The sequence below is a fragment of the Delphinus delphis genome, chromosome 9 (assembly GCF_949987515.2).
Source record: "Delphinus delphis chromosome 9, mDelDel1.2, whole genome shotgun sequence".
In the NCBI taxonomy this organism is placed as follows: domain Eukaryota; kingdom Metazoa; phylum Chordata; class Mammalia; order Artiodactyla; family Delphinidae; genus Delphinus; species Delphinus delphis.
This window is the reverse complement of record NC_082691.1, coordinates 67963789-67990711: the sequence shown is the minus strand read 5'-3', so window position 1 is coordinate 67990711 and position 26923 is coordinate 67963789. Positions and strand designations below refer to the sequence as shown.

At 35.4% G+C, this 26923-nt stretch overlaps 1 protein-coding gene across 17 annotated transcripts in view; it reads right to left on the bottom strand.

Annotated features, from left to right (window-relative positions):
* DNAJB9 (DnaJ heat shock protein family (Hsp40) member B9) overlaps nucleotides 1–26923 on the bottom strand; it is a 707453-nt gene that overhangs the window by 133031 nt on the left and 547499 nt on the right. The window contains exon 23 of one of the 17 annotated variants that reach the window (XR_011246607.1): nucleotides 13757–13779. The exons of the other annotated variants lie outside the window; for them this stretch is intronic. The gene's annotated coding sequence lies outside the window, so the exon portion shown is untranslated. Of the gene's footprint in view, nucleotides 1–13756; nucleotides 13780–26923 lie in introns of those variants that run through there. 17 annotated transcript variants of the gene reach the window in all.

The window sequence follows — 26923 nt, the reverse complement described above, 5'->3', positions numbered from 1 at the left end:
TATATATACATATATATATATATATATATATGTATATATATATATATATATGACATTAAAAGTTGGGGGTTTTATTTGTTTAATAGACTTCTTAGAATAGACATAATTTGCTTACTGGAAACCAAGTTTTACAGAATGAAATCCACCTTTCAAAGTTTTCTTCTATTTATATATTTTGCCACTAGATAATTCTTACTCTTCCGCCATCTTCCCCCTCTCCTCCGTAGATAATTCTTTAATGCTGATTTCTTAGTGATTTTCTAAGGCCCCAAAGAAGACTTCATTTATCAAAATATCAAAATCACTAATTAGCCCAGTGCTCAACCTTTGAAAAAATGTGTAAATTTTGTTTTTTAAAAAATTTAACGTTTCAAAGAGTTTGTCTAATGCCATTAATTCTCCATTCCTCTTCGGATTACAAAAGTGCTGCTCTTCCTTGATATGACAGATGCTGTTCTTATTGCACCAATATCCCCTTTCTCATTCATTTACCATTTCCTTGCTCTCAGCATCATATCTCTATGCCTAAATAGTTCCCACTGACTGCTGATACCTGCTCATTGCTTGTATGATCAGGACAGAAGTGCAATAGAAGGAATGCTCCCCATAAATATAGCTCCACTGAAAACTCACATGCGTTGGTGTACGTTCTACATCATTTCTCAGAGGCTTTCATTGATATTAAGCTCTATTTGCTCATAGAGGCAACTTATTTGATAAAATACTCTTTATTGGCTTCCTATATTTTGCTGTCACACTTTCTTACTTCTCTACTGGCATTTCCAGGGACTGTCTTCCAAATAAGTTTCTTGTACTCAAATGCTCTTCTCAAGGTTTGTCCCTGGGGAAACTAAGATACTTATCTTTAAGATGCTTGATTTTCCCCACATTTCTACATCACTGAAATAGGGAGGTAACATTGTATGTTTCACCTATATTTGGATGGCTACTTGGTTCTCATTAAATCCTTCAAAGGTCCTATCTGTGCTATTATGATTCTTCTCTCCCCACCATGACTGGCTGGCCTAGTAATAGAAGCTTCTGACCCCAGTTGGATCAATCTTATTTCTTCCAGAAAATTAAAACTTGAATAAAGGACCCAGAGACTGGACTGGCTGAGGCATGTTAAAGGTCGTGTCCTAGAAAAAAGAATGAAAAACTCCTTTATTGAGGTCCGAAAGCTCAATAAAGGCTTCTTTACCAAGGCTTGCTGCCTCTTCTTCAGTACTATGAGGCTATCTCAAAACATTTCAATAACCCCCCCCCCAGAGTTGTTTTCTGTTGCATGAAATGCCTCTCTCATCCCTTTCTTTACCCCCAAAAAAGAATATTTAATGCTCAAAAGCCACAAGTCATTGGTATGAAATTCCTGATCCATTCATCTCTCCTACCACCTAGAGTTCCCCTAACACTTTTCCATTTTTATTTTGCTCTTTTTTTTTTTTTTTTTCCCTGCGGTACGTGGGCCTCTCACTGCTGTGGTCTCTCCCGTCGCGGAGCACAGGCTCCGGACGCGCAGGCCCAACAGCCATGGCTCACGGGCTCAGCCGCACTGCGGCATGTGGGATCTTCCCGGACCGGGGCACGAACCCACGTCCCCTGCATCGGCAGGCGGACTCTCAACCACTGCGCCACCAGGGAAGCCCTATTTTGCTCTTAATTAATACACATGTTAATAATTCTAGCCACCTGGAATCCTTCTTGGAAATAGGGTACCCATTTTGGATAACCTATAATCATCAAAGAATGAAAATAAGGTTTGAAATCTGTCAAACACTATTTATTATCAGCTAAGAAACAGATGATTCATTTAAAAGATTTTTCCTGAGTGCTATTTTATGATGGCCACCATGCTGACTAAATGTGACAGAGATGAACGATCTGTCTGCCTCATTCTACTCTTGTTCTGCAAAATGATTTTTTTTTGGTTTCTGAATATTTACTTACAATGTTCAGTTAAATCTTCTCCTGTAAAGTTAACAGGCAGACTAAACTCTAAAGTTTTAGCTCCAATTCTAAATTCCTGGGTAAAGAACTCTGACAGGCCCAACTTGGTTCAAGTGCTTACCCCTCCAGCACCCAGTGAAGGCTAGGACAGAAGAGTAATACTGTATTTTACAAAATGATTGCAGAAGCCTCATCACTGTTACGAGGAGGAAGCTGGGAGTCTGTAGGATGTAGCACTAGGAAGAACTTCCAATAGGTGTCTGATTATTGTAGACAGTGTTTCATACATCCTAGGTTTCCTGAGACATAGCTCGTTTGAGTCTGTGTTTTAGGTATAATTACTAATACTGCCCACTTTTGCTCTCAAAAGAGTTCTCCCTTAGATTATATATGTGACTCTAGTTATAGAGATCATTGAGGGCAACCCTAACCTTTTACTTGAGAGGACAAATGAGACCTAGAATGGTTATGAGACTTTTTCAAGGTCATCCAATTAGCAGTATATTTATCAGTAAAATTCAGGTGTGTAGTACACCATTTTAGTTATTAGTTTATAATTTTGAGTCCATTCTTTCAGTATTCTACCTTGTGATTGACAGCATGGTGTCATGATATGGTTGGTTAAAGTTCAGCTGAATTGAGTAGTCAAGGAGCAGAGCAACCCCAGCTCCATTCAGTAACATCAGGATCAGAATTAGCATCCTAAACAATGAGCCAGATAAAGATAACACTGTCCTGCAGAACTTTTCTTGGGATGTACATCACTAATATAAAATACAGTATAATTCAAAGTCACCGTTTTTGGTTTGTTTCCTTAACATTGGCTGAATGAAACCTAGCCTTGACTCTATCATTAAGCATTTGTGCTCTTCTTAAGAAAACATTCAGCCTAAAAGTTTAAGCACTAAGGGCAGCCACCCTTCCAACTGGCTAATGAAACCAGAGTATAGTATCTGAAAATGACTCTCAAAACAGACATCTTTTCCATTTCAAAAAATATAAGACATGTAGCTTTTCGGAAGAACATATCCCACTTCTGGGGGAATGACCTTCTTCTGAGGTTAGTGTAAAGAAAATCTGTAAAGTAGGAAAAGTTGGTAATATTTCAATACTCTAAAACCGTCCCTACTCCATATCCTTTGTGACACCATTTTGCCATCCTATCCTCTTGTCTCTGAGTTTTTTGTTGTCATCATTTTTTACTTCGAAATTTTGTTCTCTGGAAATGAATTTTTACATTTCTATAAAGGATAGGTGACTATTAGGTATTCTGTTATTTCTCCCAAGATTGCTGCTCTATAAGTCTTATCTATAAAGCCCACACATTTGGAGCTCTAGGAATTAAATTTTAAGTATTAGCAAAATGCAGTATTGTTTGGGATAGGAGAGACTTTGAACTCCTCTAGCCATGCCAAGTGTGTGCCTCCCTAATCCATCCACTTTCCACCTATTAGAAAACTGATTCTGCCTTCCAGCTTAAGTTCTATGCATAGCTACCAAAGCTGAATGAATACTCCTTTCAAAATATTCCAAATTGGAAAATTAACTTCACAGATTATCGGTTGCAAAACACCCTAAAAATATGGCAGAATGATCAGTAGCTACTATACATTTCAATGCCAGGAGCTGAGAAAAAAATCACAGGCAAAAGATGGAATTTAGATGAGTTCCCTAAGGGAAAGCTTTAGATTTTTGCATACTGATAGATGATTTTCAGAGGAAGCTGAATTATGACTTTTCCCAATCAACTCATCCTTAAAAACGTCAATAGCAGCACAATACTTTGAACATGCTCACTTAAATATATGCCAGCTGAAACTGTGAACAGAATGAGCTGGTGAGCAAGAACTTCAAATTAAGAAGAAAATTTCTCATACTTCTTACATGCCAGTGAAAATAAGAAAAGTAAAAGACATGTTAAGACCCTAGTCTCATTTCTTATTATTAATTGCTATGGTGGGAACGTAAACATTTTGATTTCTTATAACTGTTGTTCTGTGGTTTGTTGCATTTTGAATAGCGGAATGTGCTATAGAAGCAATGAAATACCTTACTGAAATTTAAATGACTGTCAGATTTCAGGGCTAATTTTTTAACTTGTTGGTCCTCATTTTTGAACAAGATAATGTGTGTAATTATAACCATAACCTACTTACTTCATGGGAAGATTATAAGGAATAACTTGATGTTACCAATATACCCTTTAGCAATCTTAAGAAAAAATAAGTATAAGATGGCAAGGTGTATTTTTTAAAGGGTGTCGAAATGTAGAAAATTCACAAAAGGAGTAGCTTCAGGGGTAACTAAATTAAGCATCCCCGAATCAGTCTGGAATTTTCAGTAGTGCAATTCAGAAGAACAATACCAGTGACTAAATTGAAAGTTACTTTGGGACTCCTGGCTGAGTTTACTCTTCTATCACCTATATATTTAGCAGACCTAAATAAATATTTATTTATTTCTAATTAATGTGCCAAATTATAATCCAAAATATTAAGAGTTTGCTTTCTTACACCTTCCAAGCTATTTTTCAGCTCAAGTTATAATTGTCACAAGCTATTTTGAGTTTACAATTACAAAAATAAAGACTGGCAGGGGCGTGGATACACAGGTGATTTCCTTTAATTCCTCTCTTCCTGAATCTTGTTGAAAGCATAATTGATAAGGGTACTCTATAACTGCAATACTTGAATTACAATACTTGAATCAATTTTCAAATTAAAGATTTATTTCCTAGCTGTCTGAACCACTGAACTGGGAGTTGTCCACTCTGTGACACCTGGGTTATATTGTTTTTATGTCTAACTTGAGAACCATATTCTTGAGAAAGTATAGACTTAATTAAGGAGCTTAGAAAAATATTCTCCACTTTTTAAATTATCTGCAAGTTATTTAGGTCTACTAAGTCACAGGGGAACAGGCCAGTTCCATATGATTTAAATGGTTTTAGATATGACAGTGTGCTCCCATGAGGTGGTGAACAGTAGAGAAAAACATCTTTAGCTGGGAGCCTGAAGACTTCACTTCTAGTCTTAACTCTGGCATCGTGTAGCTGAAAATAAGTAATTTTTCCACTGAATGGACTTATATGTCATCAGTTGTTAAAAAGAAACAGTCATTTGGGATTACTTCTACAGTCACTTCCATGTGAAAACAAACAAAAACTATGGTTCTGCTATGCAGAGCATAACTAAAATACCTAGTTGATGCTAAAGAGTCCTACAAGAGTAGCTCTATTCAGTGAATATTGATACTAAGATTTGTATCTAACTTATCAATTGTTCATGTGTAGTTTGGTTTGTAAACTCTGTTTCTTTCAATTTATTACATATTTTACTAGAAAATCCTTATTGATACTATTCCCTAAGAAGTTATATCTTCTTCTAGAAAGTTCCTCTTAAAGGCAAAACTTGAATCTCTGGATCGTTCAACATTCAGCATTCCTAGTCCTCAAATGTTTGAAGTACCTTATTATCTTAGTTATTTTTCTCCACTTTCCCTTATTATGTTTCAATTTAAACTCAATGACTTAACTTTGGTTTCTTTCCTTCCCTTTGTTATATGCTTTTCCCCCTTTATTCAAAGTATCTAGAATTTGGGAAGTATTGAAGGAACAGAAGGACAACACAATCTTGCTCATTGTGGAGGAAAAATACCACACTTTTTTTCTCTATGTGAAAAGTGTATTAAGACGTCAGAAAAATATGGATAAGGAATTTATTAGTAAAAATTAGAAATTTTTGTCTACCGACTCAGTTATTCAGTTTGATTTTCTAAGTCACAAAGTTTCTTGCATACTTATTTCAAAGATTATAGTACTCTTTGACTACTATACCAAATTTTTCAAAATTTCTTTTGTATTTGTTCTAACAAACAATGTACCTCCTTTTGACCAAGTTTTGTGTTTTTCATGTATTAATGGGTCTGTTTACATAGGGAAAATTTTCCAGAATGATGCATTTTTGAAGAAAAATATGTTGTTAACCAGTCTAGAATTTTGCTAGGATTTTAACATTAAACTCTAAGGTCTTGAGAGCAAGAATTGCCAAATAAATAACTCATTATATAATTTGTTAAATCTTAACATATTTATTGAATATCTGCTACTTCCAGGAAATGTGTTAAACCTTTGCTTATAAAGAGCTGAAAAGGACACATAATATATTGGCTTATACAAAAATTACTTTATATCATCAGTATCTCTAGGCACAGTGCTTGATTGACGTGGTAGTAATAAGGTTTCTTAAGTTAATTAACTAAAAACACATCATTCAGCTCTTTATGCTCTTCTATTAAAAATTTTTTAAAAACTACCATAAAAATATAACAAACAACTCTATGCTCACAAATTTGATAATGTAGATGAAATAAAACAATTCTTTGAAATATACAAACTACCAAAACTCAGACATGGTAAAGTACACAATCTGAATATCCTTATATCTATTAAAAATTGAATCAATAATTAATATCCTTGTAAAAAATAAATCACCAGATCCAGATGGTTTCACCAGTGAATTCTACCAAACAAATAAAGGGGAAAAGGGATATCAATTCACAAAAATCTCTTCCAGAAAACAGAAGCAAAGAAAATACTTCCTAAACCATTCTATGAAACCAGCATTACCCAAACACCAAAACCAGAAAGTCAAATACAACAGTATATGAAAAGAATTATACACAATGACCAAGTATACAAAGCTGGTTCAACATTCAAAAGTCAATCAATGTAAGATATCACATCACTAAAGAAGGAAAATCATATAATCCCATTAACTGTCACAGGAAAATCATTTGACAAAATCATATACCCAATCATGATAAAAATTCTCTGTAACTAGGAATAAAAATAAATTTCCTTAGTTTGATAAAGAACATCTACAATCTACTGCTAATATCCTACCTAATAGTGAGAAGCTAGACACCTTCTGCTTGTGAACAAGACAAGGATGTCCCCTCTTACCACTCCTACTCAGTGTCATACAGGAAGTTCTGGCTAGTGCAATAAAACAAGAAAAAGAAGTAAAATTTACACAAACTGGGAAGGAAGAAATAAAATCATCTCTATTCATAGATAGCATGATTGTCTATGTAGCAAATCTTAAAGAACTGTCAAAAAAAGCACTACAACTAGTAAGTGAGCATAAATGAGGCTCAGGACACAAGATTAATATATAAAAGTCAATTGCTTTTCTATATACCAGCAATGAACAACTAGACTTTGAAAAGTATACAAAACAATAACATTTATAATAGCACTCAAACAATGAAATATGCATAAATCTAATGAAATATGTATAGGACCCATAAGCAGAAGTATGAAACACTGGTGAAAAAAATCCAAAAAAGATCTCAATAAATGGAGAGATGTTCTATGCTCATGGATGGAAGACAATATTATTAAGATGTCAATTATTCCTAACTTGATCTATACAGTCAGTGAAATCCAAAACAAAATCCCAACAAGCTATTCTGCAGATACTGATTCTAAATTTTATATGGAAAAGAAAATGTCCTAGAAGAGTCAACACAATAATCAAGAAAAAAGTTGGATTGTAATGAGGTGGATAGACCTAGAGTCTGTCATACAGAGTGAAGTAAGTCAGAAAGAAAAAGACAAATACCGTATGCTAACACATATATATGGAATTTAAGAAAAAAAAATGACATGAAGAACCTAGGGGTAAGGCAGGAATAAAGACGCAGACCTACTAGAGAACGGACTTGAGGTTATGGGGAGGGGGAAGGGTGAGCTGTGACAGGGGAGAGAGAGTCATGGACATATACACACTAACAAATGTAGTAAGGTTGATAGCTAGTGGGAAGCAGCCGCATGGCACAGGGATATTGGCTCGGTGCTTTGTGACAGCCTGGAGGGGTGGGATAGGGAGGGTGGGAGGGAGGGAGACGCAAGAGGGAAGAGATATGGGAACATATGTATATGTATAACTGATTCACTTTGTTATAAAGCAGAAACTAACACACCATTGTAAAGCAATTATACCCCAATAAAGATGTTAAAAAAAAAAAAGAAAAAAGTTGGAGAACTGGATGCTCATTTGCAAAAATTAAAGCAAAAATAAAACAAAACAAAACAAGACAAAATTACACCTTACATAAAAAACTAACTCAAAATGGATCTTACATCTAAAATGCAAAACATAAAACTTATTGATAAAGACATAGAAGAAAGTCTACAACCCAGGTTTGGTGATGAGTTTTTAACAAAATACCAATAGCCCAATCCATGAAGAAAGGTAAACTGGGCTTCATTAAAATAAAAAAAAAATTCTGCTCTGTCAAAATCACTGTTAAGTGAATAGAAAGATAAGCCAAAGGCTGGCAAAATACAGTTGTAAAACATATAACTGATAAACAACTTGAATCCAAAATGTACTAAGAACTCTTACAACTCAAAAGAAAACAAAACACAATTTGAAAATGGGCAAGAGATCTGAACAGACACATCTTCAAAGAAAATACACAGATGGCAAATAAGCATATGAAAACATGCCAACAGTGTTTGTCATTAGTGAATCACAAATTAACACAATAACGAGATAGTCCTTCACACCTATTAGAATAGCTAAAATGAAAAAAAAAAAAAAAAAACCCAACAATATCAGTGTCCGGTAAAGAGGTGGAGTAACAGGATATCTCACTCACTGCTGGTGAAATTGCAAAATGGTACAGCCACTTAGAAAGACAGATTGTCAGTTTCTTCAAAGACTAAACATAATCTTAACATGCAATCCAGGAACTGTGCTCCTAGGTATTTATTCAACCAATTTAAAAAATAATGTTCACACAAAACTTACACGTTTATAGGAGGCTTTAGTTTTTGGTGATTATGGTAAAGCTGTTATAAACATTCAAATGTAGCTGTAGTGGCTGGAAAAAGGTAAGAAAATAGATCTCCTGTAGAGCCTCCATAAAAAAATGCAGCAGCCCTGCTGACACCTTGATTTTAGCCAGTAAAATTATGACATATTCCTGACCTAAAGAAATATAATTAGTGTTCTTTAAGCCACTGTGTTTGTGGTAGTTTGTTATAGCAGCAATAGGATACTAATACAGTGGTGGCTGATGGGATCTAGGTTTTTGTGGGATCTAGGTTTTTTGCTGTAACTTTATTCCAACTTAATTCCAACTTTGTTGGAATACAAAGTTACAGATAAATAGGAGAGATGGCTAAAATGATCCATGTGATAATGGGTTAGAGTTAGAGACATCAATACAAACTCATATTTAGCTTAATATACAGATGCCTACATGTAGAAATATGTATAGATATGTGAAAATACACATATTAGTACAGACATATATATCTTCAGTACTGTTAGCTTGAGAGGACTTAGAAACAATGACACACCAGCAATAATGAGCACATCTAGCACAAGATGTTGGCTTCTAATATCATTCTGCAATACAAGGAGTCAGAGTTCCTTGAGAAATGGCTGATACTAGGACTGGGACAAGAAATATAGAAGATGAGTCTGGAAAATTTTAAGAGCCAACTAAAAGGACTCCCAATGGCCAAAGCTGGAAAAAAACGTGAGCAAAAAATTGAATTAAATAGTATTGGATTTATAAACCACGGTATAAAACAAATAGCCTATACTGAGAAAAATAAATGGTTTATAAATAAGGGGGGGGGGTGGAATAAACAAACGTATCACATTGTAAGAATCTCAAATAGTTAATGTAGGTATTTTGTCCTTAAGGAGATAGTATATAACTCTTGACTCCTTAAATGTGGGCTGCACTTTGTGGCTTTCTTCCTAAAAGTATAGCAGAGAAAGGAGAAATATGACAAACACGACCTCAAGTCAGGTGACCAAATTAACATCAACGATAATAAGTCATTTGATATTAAGTGCCTTTGATATGATGTGATGAAAATCCCCCCCCAAATACATTATCCTGATATAATCATGAGAAAAACAGCAGGAAAATTCCAACTGAGGTACATTCTACAAATTACCTGACTAATATTCCTCAACAGTGTCAAGGTCCTCAAAGTAAGAGAAGTCTAAGAAACAGTCACAATCAAGAGGAATTAGGGAAAAACTAAAGAAATCTTAACAAGTTATATACTTTAGTTAATAATAATGTATCCATATTGTTTCACTCATTTTATAAATATTCCAAACTAACATCAGATGTTAACAATAGGGAAAATAATGTGGGTATACAGGCATTCTTTGTATTATCTTAATAGTAATTCTTTAAATCTGAAACAGTTCTAAAAAAAATCAGATGTTTGTCCATGAATGCACACACATGAAAGGTATTTTGCCTCTGGTCAATGAAAAACTGAACTGGTCTGTCTTTCTGGTCATCTCAAGAACCCTTGTGTCCTTTATAAACTGATTCATCTAGAAAAGCTAAGCCTAGAGATTTGATATTCTTCATTTCTTATTTGTAATGCATATTGTGGGAATAACAATGACAACCTCATTAAATATCATCAAAGGGCAGGAGACATTTTACCATATAATAAACATCCTTTCAACAAATCTACTATATAAGTGAATAGGTATTATTCCTATTTTACTAATAGGTGTTATTCTTATTTTATCGGTAAAACTAAAGTTCAAAAAATCTAAGAATCCATGGAGTTGCCTCAGTGACTTGGGATAAGGAGGCTTTTCAAAACAGCTAAAATTTCCCCTCTTTTACCAACAGGTTTTGTATGTAACATTTAGTAAGAAAGTATTCTCATGACAAAAAAAATACTTGTTTACACTGTAAGACATTTTAGAATGAAAATTACTGAAAAATATTGATGAAGGTAGGGAAAGATACAATACTGTTAACAAACCAAAAACAGACAGAACAAAACAACAAATTTATAAATCAAGCTCTTCCACAGAAGTAAGGAATCAGAAAGCTAAGGTTGAGTGCCAGGAAATTTTGCATAACCCTAGAAAATAGAGTAAAACATGAGACTTCCCCTCAGGGAAATATTTAAAACAGAATTATTTGGTAATATGTCAATAGTTATACTAAATTGCACTCACAAGTATGATGTAACCTACTTAGTCTGGTTAATCTGAAGTGAACTTGAAAATCCTTTGGATCAAGACCATTAAAATGAGAAATAATGATTTATAAACTATCCCAGATATTGTTCAATACTGAAGGGAAGTGTTAAAGTTCTCTGGTCAGTATCTGCAGAGCACGGGTCTCTTAATGTTAGCAGGTGAAGTTGGAGATGCTATCTATTCAACTCCAGAGCTGAGTCTCTGTAAGAGTTAAGGACTTGCCTATAGGATTTAACACAACAAGGCTTTCCTCTCGCCTCTTCAGAAAAAAAAAAAAAAAAAAAGTTTTAACCTTTAAATAGCTCTTAATAGAAAAACAAAGTGATGAACACGAAAATAGTATTTTTGTTTCTCTTTATTTTTAATGGTCAACTGTTTCACTCAGATCATTCTACAGGGAGGCTATATTTAAATACACAAACAAGTATATTCCATATATCCCCTAATTCAGTATCTCTAGCAAGAGGTAAATCTCTGTTTGTACAGGTATGTATGTGTGTGTTTAAGTCATACAATCAGTGCTGAAGCATTAAAGAAACCCTATGCTACTTTCAAAACACAGCGGCTCTATCAGAGAATTTGTACACGTATGTTTCATGGCTGAGCCAGAAGATCCAAAATAAACTTTTGTTTCTTAGGCAGTATGTATCTATATTTCAAATTACACACACACACACACACACACACACACACACCCCTATCAAACCATACACATTTTATTTTGGGAGATATCATTAAGCAACAAGTCACTCAGCTTCACTACTGATGGTGTTGTTTCTGATTAGTTTCCCTTGGCCAACTCCCTATTTATAATGGTACTTTATTTTTACTTTAGACATATTTATGAAAGCTGTTTTAAAGTCTTTGCCTTCTGATCCCATCATGTTTCATTTCTGAATCTGTTTCTATTAACTAAATTTCATCCTGATTATGAGTTATATTTTCCTGCTTATTTGCTTGTCTAGTAATTTTTTCTTGGTTGCAAGACATTAGTGAATATTATGTTCTTGAGTGTCTCTAATTTGCTGTCTCTTGTGGAAGAGTATTCAGCTCTCATCTAGGAGATGATTCACTTATTGGTGGTCCCACACTCTGGCAACACTGAGGCAGGATTAATTCATTGCAACAATATAAAGATTCCTAAAGGTGAGACTACTTAAATGAGGCATGTGTTCTTCAACTCACTAAGATGCTCACACAGTCCTAGGGGCATTTAAGCCTGTGAATCTCGATCTATATAATGCCCATGAGCTTATTTGGCAGACTTCCATCCCACCCACCTCCCATTTACCCCTCTCTGCAGTCCCTATCCTTACTATATCTATAGGAATAGAGTCTATGGCATCCTAAATTTCTGTCTACTCACAAACATATAATTGTTAATGCTGACTGGGCTGGAGGACATTATTTTTACTCCTAGAGGGGATATAATAAGAATAAAGAAAGAAATCTCAAAGAGAAAAACATTTCTGAAAACCTTTCATTCTAAGCTCTCGGCAACTCTTTCTTTCCTTTTATTTAGAAATTACTTCCAGTGTCAGTAAAAACATATCAGCAGCTGCAGGGCTGCTTTTCTTTTCTTACAAATGACGGTGAGAGGAAATTCCCTATTGGGCTGGATTATTCAAATTAGCCATAACTCAAAGTCCTTCACAATGAGCTCAGGAATTTATTACATGATTTATTCTGCAACTGATGTATCATATTTCTAATTAAATTTTTATTAGACTAATGCTAAAATTCCTGAGAACTCCTACACATCAGCCAGTTCAACCATGCACAGGAGTGCAAAAAGAAACGTGATATAAAACTAAAAATATCATCTTGCTTAACAATCAGATAGAACACTTATATAAAACTCATCAAAAATAGGTAAAATTCAATGTTTTAGAAAACAATTCTACTTTTATGCTCAAGAAATAAATACATTTGCAGGACAGTAGGTGAATACGATTGAGTTATGATAATATCCATTTTAGAAAAGAAAGAAATCACCGTCCTGTGCATTGTTTACAGTTTTAGGGAAAATGCAGGTGAGCAAGAAGAGCATCTCTCCTTCCTTTCTTTCTTGAATGGATAGAAGTGACCATATTTTTTTCCATGACTTTTTTTTTTTTTTTTTTTTTTGCGGTACGCGGGCCTCTCACTGTTGTGGCCTCTCCCATTGTGGAGCACAGGCTCCAGATGCAGAGGCTCAGCGGCCATGGCTTACGGGCCCAGCCGCTCCGCGGCATGTGGGATCTTCCCGAACCGGGGCACGAACCCGTGTCCCCTGCATCAGCAGGCGGACTCTCAACCACTGCGCCACCAGGGAAGCCCCATGACTTTTTTTTTTTTTAACTCAAAAATAATCCTTTAATCTGATCTCAACAAACTGCTATAGAGAACCTTTCAACATTATGAAAATATCCCTGAGAAGTACACCACTGGCTGAGGTTGCACAACTGGAGGTCCACAGTGCTAGGGGCCAACGTAGTTTCACAGAACATGAAATGGAGCATGCATTGCTCTCACTTGTACCAACCATGGCTTCTACTCGCAACAAATTCTAATTAGGATCAGCAGGTAGAAAAATTCCTGATACTAGCAGCATTAAATCCTAAAATTCTATTTTAAAACTTATCTTCACCATGGAGTTTTCGTGTGTGTGTGTGTATCTGAAAAAGAAATGTTAACTCAAACAGTTGCTTCAAAATTTGTAGGGAACATTTTTCCCACTTACTTCAATAGCTGCTTCATCCACTTAGCATCTTAGAGGAAAAAAAGTCTCCAAGTGAAGTTTTTTCTAAGATAAAAAACAATACAAAGTTTCTTAACGACGTAAGCCCCCAGAAATAATCTATTTCCATTTCTATGCTATTTCTTTACTATGGGACAGAAATTTTTTTCAGAAAGTAACAAACTTCCAAGACACATTTCTTTGTAAAAAAAAAAATGGCTGTCAGTCAGTGTCAGCTTTCACTTCCCTATTCCCCTAAAATCAGCAGGCCACAAACTCTGAGTTTTTCAATACCGTGCAAGAGAATGTCTTAGTCACTTTACCTAAATATGTAAAGTGTAAGAGACACTTTCTATACTAGAAACAAAACTTTGCCAGTGGGAACATTTAATATAATTAACCTATTTATTTGAAACAAGTCATAAAGTCCCTCTATATTGAAAACTATGGAGTCTGTTTGTGTGCTTGCGTTACCAGGAAAACACGACAAATTGAAATACAGATTTGGTTTAAAATATAAAACCATCATAACCTTGAGAATCAGGACATTTCTTACAGCTGAACAGAAAGCACAGAATTGACCCATTTTCAAAACATACATTCCATCCTATCTTCCACCTGGATTATATACACATCAAAATTCTCTAAAGATAGGACTATGTAAGCAAATACGGCATCTGAGAAACCTAAACCATAACGATTTCAGTTCAACTTCTACCCAAGGAATAAAATCGTTCAAGATTTCCTCACCAACTTATTAAAAGGTTAAACAAGTAAGTTCAACGCACGTTTATGAACACAATTCAAAAAAACTTGAAGAAGAAAAAGGTCAATATATGACTTTGAGGACAGCCTTCTCTGAAAGCCATTATTTTCTCTCCTAAATGGTCACAACTTCATTCCCATTTCAGACATTTTGCAAAGCTGACCTAGTGAGCCTCGGCTCAGGATAACAGACTTCCAGGAAAGCTGGAGCTCCCACTCTTCTCCATCAAATAGAGAGACGTCCAGAATGCCCCTGATTCACTTTATTTGCTTACAGACTAGATGACTTAATTAAAAAGAAACTTGTTTTCCTTTTACTCAAGTTTATAAGCCTTTCTAGTCGCTAAATGCCAAAAGTGCCCAGTCTGGATAATGGCTTCCATGGCTTTATCACCAGGAACTACTAATCCAACTGAGCTTAGAAATATTCCCCAAACTACTCTTCTTCCCACCCACCACCATAGACAAAGGACAATTTAACTGCATGCCTGGAAAATCCCCTAGACAAGCTGATATGCCAATGCCTATTTGGACCCTGAACATTTGAACTAAATTCTCAATCAACACTGGAAAAATCTGTAAGCCATTCTTTGTACAACTCATTTTCAATAAAATGACTCAGAAACTGACCCAACCCTATGGCAGTATTACAAGTTCTATCGATTGACCAGGCTGTGACCAGGAAAAGATCACCTTCGATCGTATGATCAAGACAGGCTTTTCAGTAGACCATGAATTACAATCCAAACCCAATACACTATACCAATTGTTATAGCTACTGGGCCCAGATCTCCCCTGCAACTTCAGTAGCTAGGCAGGTTTTGAGCATTTTAAAAGGAAGCCGGTAAGCAAAAGCTACAAGAGGACTTAAGGTAGTATAAGGAGCCAAAGTCTAATTTTCCCCAGAGAAGAGAAGTAAACTGCTATTGATAGAATGAGTAAGAGTTTTGCCAGGTTGGGGCAGAGAAAATTGGGACATAAAGATGCTGCCCAGAAATTACTTTTCTAACCTGAACTCCAACAGCTACCCTATATGAAATCAATAATCCAGTCAAGTTAGTTTTTTTAATATTGCTTGAATATACTTTCTGCCTCTACTCATGATACAGGCCAGACTTTACCTCAAACTACCAAATTTATGAGCACCTTTCAATATGCAGCACTAATGCCACCTTCTTTAGGAAGCATTAACTGATTTTTCCAGATGAATATGGCTTCTTCCTTTCTGGTCATTTCTGATGATTTTAACTTTTCATCACAAGTTACCACTTATTAAGTCAAGCTTTAAAGAAAGGAAAAAAAGAAGTGCGCTTAGAATGATATTTCTTTACAGTATTATACTAAATAAATAAATAACCAAATAAATAAAGGTAATAGTTCTCTACATGTAACAGGTTCTCAACTAATGTGTGTTGAGTGAATAAATAAAATTGACCTGTGAAAGACTGCTATCTAAAAGTAATGTCAAGATGTTGATTGTTTAGACATTTCTTGCCTGCTATAACAAGAAAATATAACTGCAATTCTCCTTTCAGCCAATTAGTTAATTTCTAATTAGCTAAAATAGTTAATTTAGCCAATATTGCATGTCAGGGCACACATCATATGTTAATGAATCTAGAATACATAAGATAGAATCTCCTACCTTCAAGGACATGATAAATATAATTTTGCCTCTTAGCTACACTGGTATTTTTTCCTAATGTATCTTAAGCCTTGTAGGGTGATCCAGTTTTTAGAGCCATCACCGTCTTACCATTGTTGGTAAGTAAGGCTGTTCTATATCATGAGTGATATCCCTAGTGCCAGTTACACGGTTTTCTTACTTTAGAATCTGCAACGTTAAAAAAGACCTTGAGAGTTCATTTAATCCACACCCTGGCTTAGTCAATCAAGATCTGACGGGTAAGTCTACCCTAATGGTTACGGCAGCTAGAAAAGCAAATTTCACAGTGTCCCATGATAAGTTATTCTGTTTTAAGGCTTTCACTACCTAGAAAAGATGTCTTCCTTATGCTTAATCAATGTAGAATACAGAGGAAATGAGGAGGGAAAGAAACTATTCTTTAATAATTACATTCAATATTCAAGGCAGAGCACTAATGGCTTTGCTTTACATGTGTATATTAAACAATCCTTGAAAAAGCCAATGTGCTTAAAATTGTCACTATTATGCCCATTTTATAAATGAGATAATTAAGGACTGAAGAATGTCTGCATCATGCTCAAAACTACACAGCTAACAAAGAACAAGTTAAATTCTCTAAAGAAAACTACTGGATGCAAAGAAAGGAGTAGGGCAGAAGCCTTCAATTCAGTAACATTTTTCAGAAACTATCTGAGAGTTCTCTCTCCTGCACCAAAGAGCAAGTTCAGTCACACACTTCTCCACAGCATTATTCCCTCATATTCTCCACTTTCCCTTAGGAAACCTACAGCCTGCAAGGGGCATCTCTACACATTCATCAACTTTTCTATATAGTAAACAAAATTTATTCAGTACTAATTACACATCTATAACTGCAAGAGCCTCTGATACACTGGTCAATAAGATGTGCATTCCTCTCCTCAGGAAGTTAAAGACAAGCACAGTAGACAGACATAAAAGAAGTAATCACACTAAGATAAAATTGCTAACTGTGTCATGCAACAGAAAGAACAAAAAATTTTATAGGGTGTTCTCAAGTAATATAACAAGACAACCGTCTTAAGTTTGGGAGCGTAGAAAAGACCTCCTACAGAAGATGATGTTTAAAGTGTAGAATAAATGAGAGTTAACCTGGCAGGAGGGGGGTAATGTGAAGATAGCATTAAGAAGGGGAAAAGAAACAGTCCAAGTGTAGGAAATGAAATATATAAAAACCCTGGAGTAGGAAAAATCTAACATAATTGGGGAATAGAGAAGAGGTTAATATCTAAAGCACACTGATCAAGACAGAGTGGTACAAAATACAGCAAAGAGGCAGGCAGCAGGGGCCATACAGATAGAATTGTGCATTCCATTCCAACAGGACAGGAAGCCATTGATAAGTTTTGAGCAGAGGTGTGACACGATATAACCTAAGTTTTTAAAGTGATTACTCTAAAAAATATGGCAGATACTTTCTCCAACCTCTACTAAAACAAAAATAAAACACATTTTTAAGTCCACAAACCTATAAGGACAAAGAACAGGAGAAAAGACGATGTCAGCAAAATTTGGAATCTGGAAGGATAAGTGATGACTGATTTTGAACAATTAGAAAGCTAATTCTAAGTCATAAGAGGTGAAAAGTGCCAAGTAATTTGATTTACACTTCAGAACTCCCCTAATACTCTGATACTTCTGAAAGAAGTATGAGAATGGTACCAGAAACAGGAAAACATGCTGGGGAAAAAACTGCCCACTCCCACCTCACCCTAGGCCCTTGCTACAGTATCCCTCCCCTACTTTTCACAACCAGGCCACTGGCCCACCTCATGCCTCATGCTTGGCAGAAATAGGAAGTATATTCTTTGGAGAAATTCAAACAGTCTCTGAACTAGGAGAAAACAGGCCAACATACTAATACAGAAAACACGGAGACTAATGAAAGCTTAAGTGTGGAGTATCAAGACTACATTTTCTTCATTTTATTCCTTGAGCACTGGCCAGGTAATTTGTTTGCCACAGTTGTAAGGTCTTCTAATGCAAGTGACTGAAAGATTCTACTCTGTGGATTCAGAGAAAAGATTTATAGATTATGATACTGGAAGTTTTTCCAATGAAATAGCCCTGCTGGATCACCCTATAATGAAACCTTCAGATGACAATTTCTTCACATGCAATACCTTCCTGTAAGTATGTAGTGCTGTACTTTCATGTATGACAGAAAGCCAAAAAGCACTAGACATCATAAGAAATTGTCTAACATGAAAGACAGGGACTAACACCACAAACTGAAATAAGGAGGAGGAAAGACAAGCTTGTGAAGAAAGTTGAAAACCACACACACACACACACACACACACACACACATATTTTATCAATATCCTCTGAGAGTTAAGAGAAAAATAACCACAAAGTAGTAACTGAATGTTATACAAATTGAAAATCAGAAGGAAAAAAACAGCCCATGGAAATGAATAATATGATAGCATAAACGAGAAACTCAATAGAAGTATTAGCAAATGAAATTGATTAAATCAAGAAAGAAAAGAGCATTAAGAAAAGGAAATGAAAAATTGGAAAAAATATTAAAAAATTGGTTCATTAATCAAGTATTTTCAACATATGAATAATGGTAGCTCTATGAAGATATTACAGGAAAAATAGGGAAAAAACAATAAGTGATTCAAGAAAGTTTTCCCGGGTCAAAAAATTTTCCACATTAAAAGAGCTCACCGTGTATCCAGAAAAAAGGATGAAATAGATTCTTGTTAAAATATATAATTCAGAAATTTCAAAACGGTAAGTCAAAAAGAAGAGCCTAATAATCTCCCTGAGGAGGATAAACTTAGGTATCATAATACTTGGATTAGAACGGTTTCAGATTTCTCAGAAATCTATGAATAGAGAAAACTGGTGTATTCATTTTCTATTGCTGCATAACCAATTACCAAGACTAAGGATTTTAAAACACCACTTGCTTATTACTTCACAGTTCTACAGGTCAGAAGTCTACCAGGCACGACTGGGCTCTCCGCTTAGGTTAAAATCAAGGTGCCAGCTGAGCTCAGTTTTCATTTAAAGGTAGCAGAGAAAATCTGCTTCCAGGCCCATTGTTGTTGGTGGAAGAATTCAGTTACTTTTGGTGGTGGGACTAAAGTCCTTTTTTCCTCGCTAGTTGTCATCCAGAGACTGCTCTCAACTCCTAGGGGCCACTCTCATTCCTTACTACATGGCTTCCTCTAGTTTAAAAGCAACAACAGTGCACTGAAACTTTCTCATGCTTAAAATATTTGTCTTCCTCTTCTGTGACCATCCAAAGAAAACTGCTTTTAAAGGGCTCATTTGATTGGGTCAAGACCACCAAATAATCTCCCTGTTTTAAAGTCAACTGCTTTGTGACCTTAATTACAGCTGCAAAATTCTTTTATAGCTAAATTAGTGTTTGATTAAATAACAGGAGATAGTGTTGCTGAAGAAAAAGTCTACTCATGACACTGTTAAAATAGTAACACAGATTTTATTCAGGACTAACATGAAAGGTAGAGGATGAAAGAATATTGAGAATACTGAGGAAAGCCTAGATTGCCTTGAAGAAATTGTAAGTAAAGGTGAGCTAAATAAATCTTCATGTTCTGTAGTTTAAGGCCAAAAGATAATTTCTGAAAAAGCAACAAGGAAAATGCAAAAGATAAAACTGGAAATGCAAAAAGTAGTCCCAGCATCATAATTATTAGGTAAAGAGAGATAACTCAAAACTATACGATAATTGATAAGTTTGAAAAGTGGTTGCCTCTGTGGAAAGGAGACTGAAACTGGGGGTGGGAAATTCCCTCAGTTCTGCTTTGTGTGTGTTTTGTTTTGCTCTCTTATAAACTTTGTAGAATAATTTGACCCTTTCAACTAAATACATGTATGGCTTTCATAAAAATTGTTTAAAATCTAAATGAAAAGATTACCATGGCTGCTCTATGGAAAATGGGTGTAAGGATAAGAGGCTATGATAGAGATGTGGCATGAAGTGATGGTAGCATGAAGTGGCATGATAGTGATGATGGTGGAGAGGAGGGAATATCTAGATTAAATGTGAGAAGTTAGGCATTGTAAGATGTCAAAAGTGACTCCCAGTTTTGTGCATGAAGGATTGTATGAGAAAAGGTTTTTACCAAGACGGGGGTTATGCTCTAACTACAGGATTTGAGGTAAATGATTTTTTTCTTGGGTATGCCACACTTGCAAGATTTCTGTGAAACTGTGGAGGGGAGATTTCACATAGACATTCATATATATGAGAAACTCAGAAGAGAATTCTTAACTGGAGGTATGTGTGGGATTTTTAGTAATTAAATATTATTCAAAGATGTGCAAATGGTTAATATCACTTTTATATAATACAGACAGATAAAAGATGAAAATCCAAGACTATATTGTCAGAAATAAAATATATGAAAGAAGAAAATAGACACAAATAAAGACTAACCAAGAGGGGCCAGAAAAGGAGGAAGAAAATGAGAAAAATACAGAACCATGGAAGCCAATATAAAACTGTGTTCAGATAAATGGAAATTGTCAGTGATGTCAAGTACTTGTTAAATGTCTAACCAAGAGGGGCCAGAAAAGGAGGAAGAAAATGAGAAAAATACAGAACCATGGAAGCCAATATAAAACTGTGTTCAGATAAATGGAAATTGTCAGTGATGTCAAGTACTTGTTAAATGTCACATAGAGTTAATACTGCAAAGTGTTTATTATATTAAGCAACACGGATATACATTTGTTTAGCCAGAGCTGTTTTGGTGGAGTAGGCGGACAAACCAGGTTAAAGTGGGTTGAGAGTGAAGGGAAAGAATGAATGGAACTTTTACAAGCGTAGGGAAACATGCAACGAGTTTGGCTGTAAAAGATGAGTATATATGCAAGGCAACTTCTGGAGGGATTATGTGGTTGGAGGGGATCATTTTAAATCCAGATGACAACAGCATACATTAATGCTGATGAGGAGTATTCATCGGAGAGGTGGCTGGGGAGTGAGGACCCTGGGAAAGCTGAAGGGGCTGAAGACCAGAGTATATGCAAGTGTACCGGAGCTGGAAAAGGAGAGTTTATTAGTCCCTTGTAACAAGAGAGAAGAATGGAAGAATGGATGCAGATGCAGGTGTCTTTATAGAGTGTTGTAAAGGCAGAGGAATTCCTGCTTGCTAATTTTTCTACAATGTACAAGAAATAGTCATTAACTTAGAGTTATAATGGAGGCAAAGTTGGAGGCATAAAGAAAATAAATGTACTGAGGTAGGCTGCATGGCACTTTTGAAACCCCATTTGGGATTAATACAGCTTTATATAATGATAACAATATGGTAATAACTAATAATTAATAACAATGGGGGAGAGTGGTTTGGAAGAATATTTTACATCTTAAAAGATAAGGGCATATTTTCTTTTTTTTACAGGAAGAGAAATAAAGATTTAGAATATTGCCCCCACTTTGTGGGCCTAAAATATATGCAACTCAAGTCTTCTAGGCATCCCAGATTTAACAAGAGGTAGGTATCTGATCCAAAATCAGCTGTTCAGTTTCTCTCTCCTGGCAATTTCCATTTGGGAAACAGAATGAATCGCTCAATCATGGAGCTGAACTGAAAGCTCTGACAGTCTGGGAGCTGAAGGTGCCATGGAATAGCCACGATGAGTCAAGAATGCAATGATACGTAAGCAGGGAGAGCCGGGCCACAGAGAGAAGCAGGAGAATCAAGCTGACGTGCAGAAAGAAGAGATAAGAAAGCATGTGTCCCAGAAAGGCTGAGTGAATAGTTTGGTAAAGAATTTCAAGTTCCCAGGAAACCCTCCTGGGCTTCCATGAGGTTGCTAACATTAAAATATAACTGATTTTAGATAAGTTAATTCTCACTGCTTTCTATTCTATGCAACAAAGCACCCCTGGATAAGAAAATTAGATTTTCATCCTGGTTATGTTTATTTCAATGCTATGTTAAAATTTATATCTCACATAGGAGTTGATACAAAATTTATCTAGACCCATAGTATATGTGAAATAAGGGAACATAGCTTTCCACATAGGAATGGAGATAACTCATTTTCAGTGGACTAAAATAGGAGAGGATAAGGAAATTTCCCTTTTTTCCTGTTTGTTTAATCGTTTTTAACCTTGTTCTGTCAGTATTTCCCAAAATAATGTATAGATAATCTTGTTCTCTCTTTTGTTTACCAACAATGACTTTAACATTGCTGAAAAAAGATCTTTTAGATATGTGTTATATTTATCTAGAACGGTATCTTACCTGCCATTTAAAATAACTGAAAATCAACCCACATTTTTAATTAGAATTGTCACATGAATACATGCTATCCTCAATTCAGGCTGTTAGCAGTAATTTATTTGTGTAGCTGAACAATATATTGAAAAGAAAATTGCAAAGCGTCCCAAATAATAGATGTCGGTTGGATATTTCATTCATAGTGTAATTACTGAGATTACATATACTGAGAGTTGCAAAAGGCTGATAATGGGCATATAAATATTAATGAAAAAGATAAAATACTACTATTCATAAAATATTATCATAAACAATACTTCAGGGGAAAAGGGATATTGGGTTCTTTCATAAGGTTTTGTAAAGACTGAAATTCAAAATGATATCTGAGAGAATGTACTGCAGAATACTTCTGAAACGGTAATTTTATGTCCATGTATTACTACTTCAATCATGAATTACCTAATTTACTCACAAAAAGCATTTTCGAATTGCTACATGTGCTTTTTCTAATATATGAAATAACTGCAAAGTTTTACACAAGAGTATCATTGTCAAACTAATATTTGGTGAAATTAAGAAGTGGAAATTCCTGCTAAATATAAAAGGATTATTTCAGATTTCAACAACAAAGAATATTGTGAGATAATTCTATTCTACTCAAGATTAAACATCATCTCTAAAATCTCTATAGATTTTATTTTTAACATTCAGATCGAAAAATGATTTATATGTATGCAGCTGTGCTAGTAGTATCATCATCACACAATAACTTCTTAGAAATTCAAATTCTCAGTCCCCAGCCCGTGGTCTGTTTTAAAAGTGATTCTGATGCATGCTGAAGTTTTAGACTGAAAGTCAGGAACTTTGAAGCAACAGGGATTTTAACAGGAAGATAGAGGAGTTGTAATGTGAAAGTATCAGTGATAGGAAGAGAAGCACGCTCCTGATCCCTCACCTGCCCGCAGATGCTACGATGTTAGGAGAAGAGAAGTTTCAAAGAGAAGCTCAGGAAACAGCCAGTCCTTACGCAAACTTGAAAGTGGAGGGAATGGTCAGTGAAAGAGTAGAGGCTGGCGGGTAGTTGTTAACTATAAGAGTTCCAGGGAAGAGAAGGGAAGAGTTTTCAGAGAGAGGAATATGGGAAATGGCTCTAAGGAAGAAAAATAGTATGTAATGGTAGTGTGGGAGACTAACGAAGAAATCCATACTGGGAAATGTATAAGAACAATCTGGATGCGCTGTCTACAGGCGGCACTGTACAGTACAATAGCACTTAAGCACTCAGATTTTAGCAATAACTCCCTTGATTGGGTTTTGGTTCTACCATGTGCTAGATTGGTGACTTTTGGTTAGTTTTGGGGGTTTTTTGTGTTTTTTTTGTTGTTGTTGTTGGGGCAGGGTTAAATCTTCAAAATAGATGGGAAAAACAGTAGTTTTCTCACAGAGTCGTTGTGGGTATTAATAAGATAATGCTAATGTGTTAAGAAATGACACATATACATCATGACGTGGATGGGGAAAAATAAAAAGAGTAGAATTCTTTACTTTCTGTAATTATATTCAAATTCTTCTGAAGTCCCAATTTATGTGGATGGTGGAAGGGATTACGGGGGCAGAAAATTGAACTAGGCAATTAAAATTAATTGTTTCTTTTGGATGAACTGGAATCTTTTCAGTAAATAGCCTTTCCAAGTTATTTATCTTTTCTCCCCCATATGGCACAGGTGTGTCTCCATGGAAAGAGTTAAAGGAGCAGCTGATATGTATACAGGTTGCTGTACTGCCCTCTAAATTCATAGTGCTCTTTTCAGTAATTCTTGGTCACTGGATACTCTGGTGGCAAATGTCCACACCAATCTAAGTCAACAGCATGTTCAGCTTTCAGTCCATTCTCCAGGCACAGCCCCACTTTACTGACAAGGTCCCATCACAGCTCTCATGAACTCTGCAGATACTGGGTCTTAGTCACAACTTCCATCAAGATTAAAGATTTAGCAATCTACCTGATGGTCTCTGCTGGGGAGCCCCTTCAAACCTTTAACCTTGATAGCCCCAGAACAGCTCCACCAACTCTCAGCTCCCAGTTCCAATTCTGAGATCATACTAGAACATCCATGTTTTCAAAACCTAAGAGCCAACGGAAACTCAGGTACTCTGTTTATGACCCTGTAAGCACGCTATGCTTCCATTTCTCTTCTGGTTCAAAGACACCTGCCTAGTGGTCACTTCTCACAGTTCTAGGCAGAAATCTAGGTCTAAGACCCTCAGCTTTTCGCTTCCCACATAAACTATTTGGGATTTCTACCACCTCCAGCCCTTAAATGGGACCTCTTCCCCATCCCTTCCTTTATCCTCTCCACCATGAGAACCCTCCCTCCTTTCTCTCATGTATATTCTGAGGTCTCTCTGCCTTTAACTTATAGTAAAAGTTTGGTGATCTGAGCAATCCTGACCTGTCTCAACTTGTTTGAAAATGTATAAATCCCCTTCTTTCTCTCAATAAAGCCTGGTTCTATTGTTTCAAGGGCGAGTTTTGAAAGCCAAAGGTGGTCAAAACATTCCATGTTGAAAACTGACTTGGGTGATGTCTCATATTTTGACCGTAATGATAGAAAGGTCATAGGGAAATAAAATTTAAATGAGCATGGGAATTAAATTAACTTGGTTCACTGCTTTCAAAATACCATTCTTGTTATCTAAGTGATATCTACTGTTTATCACTTAGTAGCTATCAGGCACTATGCTAAGTTCTTTACAGATATTACCTCATTTTTTCATCACAATAGCTCTATAAAGCATTATACAGATGATAAAACTCAGGCATGTAGACATTAAGTTGTTTGTACCAGGCAACAGTGATTAATTTAAAGAGCCAAGGTTGAATTTAAGCAGTTTGACAGTGCCTAAATTCTGAAAAGTAAGGCTCTATTCCCTCTGTGTATGGAACAGAGTATTTAATAAGTAAGAGCTATTATTACTAGTATTACTGTTCTTGTTTGGTGACTCTAATCGCTACAAGTTGGTATATGCGATTTTAAAATAATAATTTAGTTAGTTTGGTTTACAGATTACTCTTTCATGAATTTGGTTAGTTTGACTCCATCAGAGAGACTGATCATATCTTGGAACACAAAATTATAAGGAGAATATGAAAAAAAATAATGATTTATGCTTCATCTTTAAATAAATTAAATTGCAATTACACTACTCCAATCCCACCAGTTGTCACTACAAAATGAGGTCACATTTCTATTAAATACCTAATTGTAATGGACTTTCAGCTATCTTTGCCCAAACTGGGACTTAATCACTCTCTTTAGATGTACAGGAAGAGTGTTCTAAAAGGTTCACAGATAACTATGCTATAGAGAGGAGGGGTGAAAATGAATAACTTTCTAGGGACAATCCTAAATTATATAGAATTCATAGGAGAGAATATTTTCACTACACTATTCCCTTGAAAAAGAAAATGGCAAAAGAGAACCTTTTAATCTTCCTTCTAGTTCTCTGTGTGAAAGCTATAAAGAAACTACAAATCTTTATTTAAGGATATAACACTTTGAGAGAATAAATGAGCTGATATATCATATTATTCAAACGCAACTGTACATATAGAAACATCAATTCTCCCTCATTTTATGCCATAATTTAATGCAATTCAAATGGGTTTCTTTGGGAGTCACTGAAAAAAGTGATTTGAAAAAAAAATCAATAGTGACTATATCAAATATAATTCAGAAAGAAAAGACTAATGTGAAGAATCTACTTATAAAAAAAATCTCAGTACATTATGAAGACATAACAGGTAATATAGAGTAATACTGTTCCCAGATAAGCAACTATACGAACAATACAGACTGGAAAAGATTGCCCAGAAAGAGATTCAATTACATGTAAGAATTTATTATACAGTAATATAGACATCACAAATCAAATGAGGAATATTTGGTAAATAGATCTGAAACAACTAACTTGCAATTTTAAGAAAATCAATTGGTATTTTATTTCATACACCAAATTCAATTTAAGATGAATTACTCTTTTGATATTTGAAACATTCTATTAGGGAGACTGTGGAGAAGGGACTGGGCAAAGCTATAGAAAACCACAAGTTGGGAGACTAATAAGCAGACTAAATGAGACATGCCAAATGAGAAATAAGGGGTAAAAAGATGAGATGAAGTCCAGAAAAACAGAACTTGATGGTGAAATATATACCTGAAATATGCAGTTTTCAGACTTTAGAATGTAAATGAATAATGGCTCTTTTAATTGAAATAGGTCAGACTACATGGAGAAATGCTTATGGAGCAAAGCCTTCGAGTTCAGCATATGAAGTATACGATGCTCAGGACTGGAGTTGATAATAAAAGTCCAGAATTCACATAATATATCTGGGATGGAAATAAAGACTTAGTGGGATTTTGCTTCTACAGAGAATTTGAGGACAAAGAGTGGATAAAATGACTCAGGAAGAGGATATAAGTAATAAGAGAGCCAAGCGTAAAATCTCACAGTGGTGGCAAGATTACAAGCCAAGTAC